Below are 11,879 nucleotides of genomic sequence, written 5' to 3'. Positions count from 1 at the left end.
CCTAAACTAGCCAATGGCAGATGCTGACGGCAGGGGTGTGTGTTATCTCCAGAGGAGAGGCAGTGCTTAGGTGCAGTGCTTGGGCTGGAGGGAGGCATCTATTTCTGCTAGTGATTCTCAGCTGTGAAATCTTTGGTAGGTGCTTAAAGTGTTTTTTTTTTACAAGAAACTGCAGAGGACTAGTTCCCTTATCATTTTTAGCTCAATGATTAGGGCACTCACCTGGAATGTGGGAGACCCTCAGCTCAAGTCCCTGCCCCCTGGCCTCATGAGAAGAAGAAGAGATTGAATATATCTGCCACCTCTCTGGCAGGGGCACCATTTCAGATGCGGGGGGGGGGGCACTTTAACTATGATTCCAGGGGCTAATTAGGCACCTGAAAACTAGGTTTTTTTGCAGCTAATAACTGAGAAATTAGCTGACAGGAGCACTACATCAAATTCCTATATAAAGAAAGAAAATTAAATAAATATTGGATTCATTAAGCTCTACTCGAACATATTCTGACATCTTTTGACAAGTCACTTAAGGCACGCTGGTTAGGTTTAATATTTTAATGGATTTTCTTACTAACTCTTGAATACAACAATTGAAACAGTTGTAGAAAAATCTAGATTACTTTCTATCATTTAGACGAGTGGTTCTCAAAGCTGGTCCCCTGCTTGTTCAGGGAAAGCCCCTGGCAGGCCAGGTCTCTTTGTTTACCTGTCGCCTCTGCAGGTTCGGCTGATCGCAGCTCCCGCTGGCCGCGGTTCGCTGCTCCAGGCCAATGGGGGCTGTGGGAAGGGCGGCCAGCACATCCCTCAGCCTGCGCCGCTTCCCGCAGCCCCCATTGGCCTGGATCTGCGAACTGCAGCCAGTGGGAGCCGCGATCGACCGAACCTGTGGATGCATCAGGTAAACAAACCGGCCCAGCCCACCAGAGGCTTTCCCTGAACAAGCGGCGGACCGGCTTTGAGAACCACTGATTTAGACTACTTACTTTCTGCACTTCACCAAGCTTGGAATAGATCATTTAACTTTTGGAAACTTCTAAGGCAAAGCCTGGGGCTCTAGGAGTGTTACCCTACTACAAATAATAAAAGACTAGAAATTGACTTTAAACAGGAGTGAAACTGGCACTTTCAAGTCACTTTCACTGCTGTTTAAAGGCTAGTTACTTTCCAGAGGGGTCTTAAACTCAACATTACAGTGATTGAGTTGCAGTTCTCACAGGAGATTTAAAATCAAACACCAGGAAAATTTTACATTTAAAAGTTAAGAAAAAAATTGAGTCATCTGAGGTATATCAGGGCCACTGCAGGCAGGAAAGGAAAATAAACAGGCACAGAAGCTCTGGGCAGCTCTTCCTCTTGAGGAAAAAAAAAAAAAGGTGGAGGGTCAAATCTTCCAGTCCTTAATCAAGTAAAACTTCCTATTGCCATCAGTGCCTCCACTCATCCATATTAACATGTGCTCAATAAGTATACACTTCATACTTAAATATCTGAGCTATCTTATCCAGGGCTACACATCTTATATGCATTGACTCAGGGACTACATTTTCTGGTGTATTCTGAACAGTACTGAGCACACAGATAATGCTCGGTTAATAATACAAATAATGACAATAATCATCGACTTTATGGACTCTGGATGCAATTTCTGTTCTTTTTTCTGAAATTGGCCTGTATCTAGCTGAAACCCTAAGAACTTGAGGCATAAAACACATCTGCTACTCATATGACACATTCTCATTCCCTTCTTTTTTCAACTCAGAACAAAAAATGACAAAGGAAAACATTTTTCAGTTATATCATAAAATTGCACAGCAGCCATTGCCCTACAACCCAGCATGAGATCTCCTCTCATATGACTCTCATTCTCTCTCTTTCTTCATTCTTCCTGACCTCTGTGCTGCTTTTCATGCTGTCAGCCATGACATCCTTCCCAGGACCTGGGGACCATTTGCTGGAGTCTCAGAGAACTGGCCTTCTTGGTTTTGCTCCCATCTATCAAATTCCTCTTTTTCTGCAGCAAGCAGCAGAGAGAAAGGCTGGTTAATGCAGTGGTTCTCAAAGCCAATCCGCTGCTTGTTCAGGGAAAGTATCTGGCGGGCCAGGCTGGTTTGTTTACCTGCCGCGTCCACAGGTTTGTCTGATCGTGGCTCCCACTGGCCGTGGTTCGCCACTCCAGGCCAATGGGGGCTGCAGGAAGGGCAGCTAGCACATCCCTCAGCCCGCGCCGCTTCCTGCAACCCCCATTGGCCTGGAGTGGCGAACTGCGGCCAGAGATAGCTGTGATTGGCCGAACCAGCAGACTTGACAGGTAAACAAACTGGCCCGGGCTTTCCCTGAACAAGCGGCAGACTGGCTTTGAGAACCACTGGTCTAGTGGACAGGGTGCTAGCCCTGAAAGACCAGTGTTCATTTCCCTACTTCCCCCATAGACTTCTTGTATGACCTCAGGCCAGTGCCATATGGACAGAGTTTCAAAGGTTTTTAGGCATCCTAAAATGCAGCTGCGCATCTAGTGGAGTTTACAAAGCACCTAAACTTCTAGGCACTTTGAACATCCCTGTAGGTGCCTAAATACTTTTGAAAATCTGGCCCTTAGTCTCTCTGTGACTCAGTGTCCCTACTGTACAATGGGGATTATAACACTACTTTACCTTACATGGGGGCTGTGAGGAGAAATAGGTTAGACATTGTGATGCATTCAGATACTATGGTGATGGGTACCACTTCTGTTTCCTTGATTTTGGATCCTTCTTTTCACTATCCCTCCTCTCATCTCCCTCTTTTCTGAATGTAGCCTTGGCTATATTTGTTCTATGCTGATAATACCACTCATCCCCTGGGTCTCTTCAACACCCCTGTGCAGAGAGGTTCCTGTTTTACAGATCTAGGAACTGGAGTTCCTGGAATGCTTTCAGGTTCATCTAACAACTTCCAGATCCTTAGTTTAATTTAATTATCAGTCCTTTCTGATCTTAATCACCCTACATCTGTTTATAAACAAAATACTGACTCCTTGCCCCAGGGGCGCAAGCTGGGAGCGGCTGCTCTCTTCCGCAGAACTCATTACATTCCACACTCAGGGCTTGTCTACACTGGCAATTTGAAGCGCTGCAACTTTCTCGCTCAGGTGTGTGAAAAAACACCTCCCTCCCCCGAGCGCAGCAAGTTTCGGCACTGTAAAGCACCAGTTTAGACAGTGCACCAGCGTTGGGAGTGGGCTCCCAGCACTGGTAGCTATGCCCCTTGTGGAGCTGGGTTTTTAGAGTGCTGGGAAAGCTCTCTCCCAGCACTCTGCCGCAACCACACAAGTCACGTTAAAGCGCTTCCCTGGCAGTGCTTTAGCATTGCCAGTGTAGACAAGCCCTCAGACTGGTCATCGCCTTTGCCAGATGTCTGCACCAAAAGCCACCCAAACTGGGAGCCAGCCCCGTCCTCTTTGCGGAGGAAACTGACCATGGGCAGGAGCCATAGCTGGAGAACCCTGGCTCCTGGAGGAAGGGCCTAGCTGTGCTGCATTGCAATTAAGAGCTCCGCCTGGAGATGGGGCATGCATGATATCTGATACGAAACTTGGGAGGTGGGGAAGGTGCCCCCTTGCACTCTCAGGTGAGTATCCTAACCACCAGGCTATGGGATATTCTGAAGTGGGGCTCTCTCAATCTCTTCAGTTGAAACTGTTATACGTTGGATTATTAATTAAATGTCACATCAGACTATTTCACATCCCAGGTGAATGCCTGACTACTAGGATAAAAACCATGCCAAGCATGACTACTAGATCAGACCCTGCATGTGAGTTAGGCATCCAAAGGCATATCTTCCATGGTTTGTGATTCAGTCTGCGACTTAGGTGGGCATCCACACACCTAGAATGAGGCAGCAGTGTGCTTGCCCAGAGCAGGAACATAGGTTCTTATGGAACCTTTTACTGCAAAAACTTAGGCGCTGAGCAAGTTTAGGCCTCTATAAGCACCACTGTTTCATTGGGAGTTTTGGGAATTTCAATAGATTCTAAAGTTGGGATTTAGGCACTTAAACACAGATTTAGGTGTCTAAGGGTGGGGTTTAGGACCTTTTCACTAAGTACTTTTGTGAATCTAGGCCTGAATTGCCCAGAGTCACACAGGAAACTTTTGGTGAAGCAGGCTCTTGAATCATACAATCATAGGGGACCTTTAGGGGTCATCTAGTCCAGTCCCCTGTACTCATGGCAAGTACTCAAGTATTATCTCGACCAGTGGTTCCCAAACTTGTTCCGCTGCTCGTGCGGGGAAAGCCCCTGGCAGGCCAGGCCAGTTTGTTTATCTGCTGTGTCCACAGGTTCGGCTGATCACGGCTTCCAGTGGCTGCAATTCGCTGCTCCAGGCCAAAGGGGGCTGCTGGAAGCATCAGCCAGTAAGTCCCTCAGCCCATGCCACTTCCAGCAGTTCCCATTGGCCTGGGGCAGTGAACTGCAGCTACTGGGAGCCACGATCGGCCGAACCTGCGGACGCAGCAGGTAAACAAACTGGCCCGGCCTGCCAGGGGCTTTCCCTGCACAAGCAGTGGAACAAGTTTGGGAACCACTGATCTAGACCATCCCTGACAGGCGTTTGTCTAACCTGCTCTTAAAAACCTCCAATGATGGAGATTCTACAACCTCCCTGGGCAATTTATTCCAGTGCTTAAGCACCCTGACAGGAAGTTTTTCCTGATGTCCAACCTAAACCTCCCTTGCTGCAATTTAAGCCCATTGCTTCTTGTCCTATCCTCAGATGCACCCTAACTACTGGACCAACCTTCCTCTTGCTTTGTTGCCTCAGGAGTGAGAGTAGCTCACAAAATGCACTAAAATAGACACAATATTTCGCAATTCAATTCTTTCCAGTGTTAAATCTTGTCCAAATCAAAGTTCTTCCTCTTTTCAGGATACAAACAGGCAACAAAATCAAGGTTCTTCAATTTGTAGTAGTGCCATCATGTTCTTCCCCCAGAATGAAACCAGAATTTCCCCCCCACTACTAGCCACTCCTTTACATCCATGGCAGTTGGGCCCTGGACTTTAATAATAAGCACCATCTGCATCAGTTTTCCTGCCATTTATTCCTCTGTTGGTTTAGTTCCAGTTCTTGCAGACCTGGTAAAAAAATTGGGTTGTGGAGTTTTGCTATACCTGGATAACTGAAGCCAAGCTGTCTGAGGGTTCCCTAGGAATCAGACATGGTATATACCCTGTTGCAGAAGGTCAGGGTACAGAAAACATATTTGGCCTGGTTCTCCTCTCATACTGACTTTGTGTTTTTGTATCTCCATTGGTTTAAATAGAATTATTACTGATGTACACACCTTTGTATGTGAGAATCAGTTACAACTAACTACAACTAATTCTTAGATGTTGAGTCATGGCATGGGACTTTCCATTGGAATCCATGTACAAATCTGCATAAATACCAATGGCAGAAAATAAATCTTAATGATTCTGGTAGCACTGGTACCGAGAAGCTACCTTGTTGTCCTTCTGCCTTCTTTTGTGTGCACAATAATGTAAAAATCCAAAGCTAGTTAGTAATTTCTAAAACACTGAGTGGTGGCTTACCCTGTCCAATTTCTTCATCAGTCATAATACTTTTAATAGCACATGAAGGATGGACTTGCATTTCATCCAAGTAAGCATTAACGCTGCCCGGTAGAGGAACAGATGAGGTAATGGTTGCCTGTGATTTAGGTTCCGCATCACTCCTCAGTGAATCTTCAGTTACTTGAGAGCTTGAAGGGTTAACTGTATGCACCCAAACCTCTGAAACGATAGGATTAAAGACAATTTGTAAAGTAACAGAAGAAAATACTCCAGGAAGATATTTTGGTCAAGGCTTAATGTTATGTGAAATTTTTATAAAGAAACAGGAAAACAGAATAAGAACCCACCCAAAACAGAGTTCTGGTTTGCTGAAAGTTTTATAAAAGTTCCCAAACATTATGGTGAACCTCAACCAAGTTTTGAGAGAACCTAGACCAAATTTTAAGCAGACTTGGGCTGAATTCAGGTGTCAAGTGGCCTATGGTTTTATTTGGAAGTCATATGAGACTCAGCAGCTTTGCATGCAGAACTTGGTAGTTTCAGCTGGATTTTGCTTTGACTTTTCAGCATTATTTGAACCTGAACAAAAAACTAAATTCAAAGAAAACCAGACAAACATTCCCAATAACCCCACAAACAAAAACTTTTGAGTTTCACACAGGTCTCATCAAAACATCATTGAAATATCCCAAATACATTAATCAATGAATATCTGTTGGCCAAATTATGGCTTCCATTACAGTAAATGAGTATAGTTCCATTCAGTGGCAGGCACTGACTATCTTATATTGCGTCCCTTCAAAGTGCTCTCTTTTTCCAAAGCATTTCAAATAAGTTAAATGGTCTGTTCCTTGTAACTTTCAAATACTGTTATTTTTTGCATGGCCAGGTACACATCTTATCTGGAGAAAGACACTGCTTGACTAGTTCATCATGGTGAAGAGAGCAACCATGCATGAACAGATGCTATTAAACAAGACACATAAAAAAAACATAAAGGCCAGATTTTCAAACAATTTATGCATGTGTAAAATGTGCATGAAATTTCAGGCCTAATTTATGATGGCAATTAATGTGAATGCCTATGCAATTCTGATAAAATGAACTCACAAATGTGCCTAATTAATCATTTGCATTTTCAGCCACCTACTTTTAATGCGCACCAATGATAATTGTGCATGGAAATTAAGCATACACTAGCACACCTAAACTATTTGAAAATCTTGCCTTAAATACCCAGATAAAGACATAAACACACTTCAGAAATGAATACATACTGGGAAGAACTAGGACCTATGCAAGATATTACTGAAACTAACATGGGTTGTTTACAACTACCGAAAAAAGAGAAGACATTGTATATACCACATGATGCAGTCATACTGTTTTCTCATCAGTCTGAGCAAAATACAGCTTGTCTTCAATTTAATTCTGAATTTAGTGAGACCAAATTAAGCATTGCTGTATAAGTTATGATCAAGTTGAATTATTCAGTTATGTACTTTCATGTCCTGTCCAAACTGTAGAAATATTCATGTTGCAGGAACGTAGTTGCAACACAGAAGCCCTCTGACACATTTCATAGATAGTTCAATTGTAGATGGGACAAACTGTGTGTTAACAATGAACCTGAACTGTGCTATTGCCCTACTAAGTCAGAGAGGATAGAATGTGTTTAAAATATGATATGCTGAAAGACTAAACTATATTTTAGCTGTGCTGTGGGTTTATCCGTTTATAAATGGGCTTTCCTACATACTAATTTTTCACAAACTGTCCACTGGAAACAATTCATTTCACCCATGAGGAAGGTATATTCATGGGGTTAATTCACAAAAAAATAATCTCCACAATCAAATACATTATTTCTCCGCTTCTTAGAGAAGGTCCTTGTACCAAGTATGGGCACCATTTAGGCTCCATAATACCTACGATGGACTGTGATGGAATGTCCACCCCACATAGGACTGGAGGGGTTAAGGTGGCCAGGTAAGCCTATTAACTCCACAGGCTGCACCTGGAGAAAGAGTCATGGAGTAGGGAACTGATTGGAAGCAGGTTCAGCTGTGCAGGAATATGTGGGGCCTATAAAGCCAGCTAGCTGAAAACAGACAGGGAGTGCTGGGAAAGAGCAGTCTCTTGTTGGGAAGGACGAGGATTGTTAGGAGGCTGTAGAGATGTGAGGGCACCAGTCACTCTGTAGGAAGAGGGAGGAAGGTTTGGAGCTGGTACACCCAGAGAGAAGGGAAGGAGCAGTGAGGGCTGGGAAAGGAAAGCCCAGACCTGCTAGGTTGAGGGTCCTTGGACTGGAACCTGGAGTAGGCCTGGGTTCCCCTACCAGCCACTGAAGGAGTGGCACCTAAGGCAATGAAAGGGAAGACTGCCTATGACTGCTGAAGGTGGAGGGCTGAGTCATGAAGAGTCGGGGAGGGATATCTCAGTGGTTTGAGCATTGGCCTGCTAAACCCAGGGTTGTGAGCTCAATCCTTGAAGGGGCCATTTAGGGATCTAGGGCAAAAATTGAGGTTTGGTCCTGCTTTGAGCAGGGGGTTGGACTAGATGACCTCCTGAGGTGCCTTCCAAACCTGATATTCTATGATGCTGTGGTTCCTGGAGTGAGAGAGGGGTTGCAGACCAGAGAGAGTGATGGTGTGCAACTGTGAGAATCAGTGTTGGACCTGATGAGCTAATCCCCTGATCGACCAGGAGGTGCCAAACAAGTAGTGAGTGGTGTGCCACTTGACATGGACACATGTGTCTAAATGGCACTGTTTGGCCTTATTAATAGGGCCTTATTTTATTAAAAGCAGCGCTTTCCCCTGATGACCTCATGAGGTATTGGATTCCCTTCTGCTCTTTCACTCATCTCTTTGTTTCTCTGGGCACTTTCCTCTCCACAGAATAGTCACCTGGGATGTCATCTGAAACACAGAGCACCTCAGCAGCCATTAAAAATACCCTGTATTTGTTATGCCAAATATCAAGGAAGTTGTCTCTTTCCTATTTTAGATGTAACTAGTCGTGACTACAAATCTCCATCATAATATAGTCTGATCCAGAAAGTGAAGTCCTGACTTCAGTTTGAACGTAGATTTATGTTGTATTCCTGCCCTATCATGGCGGAGGCTGTAAATTTCATTTAGCTGGGCAAAATAATATGTAACCTCAGTTTTGGTTATCCAAGGTGCATTGTTAGGCTATGACATTTCCCATGCCACACTTTCAATGGAAACAAAGAATATAATAGCATGTCAAGAAGCCTCCAGATATGTTTAACAGGATTATAAAATGGAAACACACCTAAAAGTTTACCACATAAAGAAACTGAATTAAATAAGTTAATGTTTCACCCATTGTCTTCCTTTGCAGATTTGCATGAATATTTCTTTGCTATTGTAAGTGGAAGAAATCAGCCTTTTGCAAGAACTTGCTAATAATCTGTTTTTGTATGCCAAAATTCTTAGTGCAAGAATTTTTCGTAATCAGGGCGTCAGCACATCATTGCCTCCAAAAAGACTCAACCATGCAGTTAAATGCCTGCTACATTGCTATTTTTCTTGTTAATTCTCTCAGAGCCCTTATAGAATCACACAGTAAGGGGGAAAATAATCAACAAAGCATGCTTTGTTGCTCCAGTACTGTTAGAGGTCATCTTTACTGTTAATAGTGTTAGACTGACAGGCTCATCATAGTTTTAGCACCCTTCAGCTGACAAAAGATGCTATAAAAATATTTATAATATTAACATAAAAAGGTCAGAGATGTGTACTGCCCCCTTCTCGAAATCTCTGAGGATTTCAAATGTTTCTTTGGGGATATATGAATTTGTCCCCAAATTAAATTATTCCACAGCTCATAATGAACACACAAAGCAATAATCTGTTCATTTTGAGATGATAGACCAACAAGCAATGTTGGGTGAAAACTCATTGAAAATGGTGGGCAGAACAGCCACCTTGCAGTCAGGATAAATGTAAGCAGCAGATAAGGTCCTTTTTGGAGTAAGCTGAAACAATAGGAGGTACCACCCAAAACACAGCACATATGCAAGGCTGGTCATGAGCTGAGCTATGTGGGCAGAGGGTTTTCACTGGGGGCTGAAGGCAAACCTAGGGGGCTGTATATTTGTTTGATGGAGCTGTCTGCATCAGAGAAGGAAGCAGCAGAAATATTATAGAAACAGACAGAGAAAACAGCAAGGAAGCCTGAAGCCAGCCAAAGAAGTATGTATAGAGTGACCATGAGAAAAACTAAGAGAGAGAGAGCTGTTGGGTAGAATGGTGGCTGGAAAGAGGCCTGGAACAGTGAGAAATGAAATGGTTTCCTGTCTGATTCCTACTGTGTTCAGGGATACAGGACTTTATGTACATTCTTTGTAAATGAATAAACTGCATCAAAGAAATACCTGACAATCATCATTTTCTCCTCTTAACAGAACCAACTAACAAGATCCTGAATATTGGCTTACCATTTAGGTCAAAAGGGGTAACAATAAGAAGCTTTGTTCATCTTGTTCAAGAATAGTTCAGACATCTTCACCCTTGCCATCTCCTCCAAACACCTCCCATCTTTATTAGGATTTAGTATGGCTGGAAGTCAATTCTGATTGTCCCAACTAGGATGCAGTTTAGTAGTTCATAGAAAAGTTCCCCTCTGTCTTATGATTGGAGAGCAAACTAATGAAAGAATCCTAGTAGTTCAAGGAATGTCTTTTCAGATTGTTACCTCTTGACTCTGTGTCTTCCTCTGTATTTGGAAAGTGCCTAGCACACTTTTGGAACTACCTCAATCTAAACTAATAATAGTGAGGTCTAAAACTCAGGTCAGATTAAAAGACAGTTGGGCCCCTCTTTCAAGAAACTGAATCCAAGCACTACTGGTGACTTCTGTAAAAGAAATGTCTGTGCTTTATGTTATACTCTGACAGGTTTATAGTTATTTCTGAAGAACGGTCATTCAGGAAAACAGAGGGAAGACCGCACTGTGGATGCTTATAGTAAACCCAGAAGAATATTTTGGTCCCAAAGTTCTTTGAGGTTTTATTTATCCTCTTAATTTCTCTATACAGTGTATATTGTATATGCATATTAACACAGCTGTCTTTGGTATTTTTTGGATAGGCTTGCAAACTAGACCTTGCCTAGCTCATTGTCCACAAACATACTCAATTCCTGTCCACTATTATCTAACCCCTATGCACAGTGTAGGCCTAAGGATTTAGGTAAGTCATAGTAAGATGATTCTTTGGGATTCACCTCAACATAACAGATCAATTTATTTTACATTAAAAATGTGAAGGATTAAGTCCCCTCCCTCTCTACCCCACCCAGTCTCCTGATATAGAAGTAGATCTCAGCAGCTAGGGTTGAAGAGAACAAATCATTGTATAATGCTTTACATTATCCAGGCTGTCTTTGCAAGCTAAAGGGCCAGAATGTGTGATTTTTTTAAAATGAAAGTTGGGATTTCCCTTTATAGTTTTAGTTCTCCAACATCAGAGGGGCCTGCAGTTCTGGGCTTCATGGGATGAAAGATCAATTCAGCAAGTTTAGCATGTGGTTTTCTTTTCTCCATTCTTTCTTCTAAGTGTTAATTGGCTTCTGTACAGTAGGCAAAACTGCTGATAAATGCTTGGTGAAGAACATAACATGTATGTCAATTGTGTGACAAAGGACAATGTCTGCTCATGATGAATTATCTTTGTTCTCAGAACTGAAAGGCCAATGTGGAGCATGAGTAGAGACTGTGGAGGTATTGAGGTAAATTAGCTGTAAAGAGATGGGACTGTCTGAATGCAGCTTATCCTTTGTTGCTTGCATTTAATTACAAATAAGAACAGAACTGACGATGATAAAGATACAAACATATTTAGTCTGGCTTGTTTCCATGCCTCTTTGTATTTCTGAGATAATTAATTTGGGGTTCTGACAACTTGTGTGGACATTTTGTGGGGCCCTGGGAAAGGGCTGAAGCTGCTCATTGTGTTCTTTGACTACAGTTCCTCATGTTCTTTCTCAGACTTCTATTCTTCGGTCTTTTGCCACTATTTGTTTTGTGGAAGCATGGGACCACCACACACAACAACTGCAAACACACATAGCCCTTCACTACAGAACACACCCCTTATTTGCCTCCTACGCCACTCCATACAACTCTCCCAGAACAACATAACTCACAAAGAAATCAACACAATCACCCACACAACAACAAAAGGCTCACTCTGAAGCCTAGAATGTCTGTTGAGTCAATGTGACATGATGGAAACAGCTACAAGCAATACCCCCTGATTCAATCATCTCTGGCATTCATGGTCTGTTACTGT

This window comes from Dermochelys coriacea, chromosome 5 (genome assembly GCF_009764565.3).
Source record: "Dermochelys coriacea isolate rDerCor1 chromosome 5, rDerCor1.pri.v4, whole genome shotgun sequence".
Classification (NCBI taxonomy): Eukaryota; Metazoa; Chordata; order Testudines; family Dermochelyidae; genus Dermochelys; species Dermochelys coriacea.
This window is presented reverse-complemented; position numbering follows the sequence as displayed.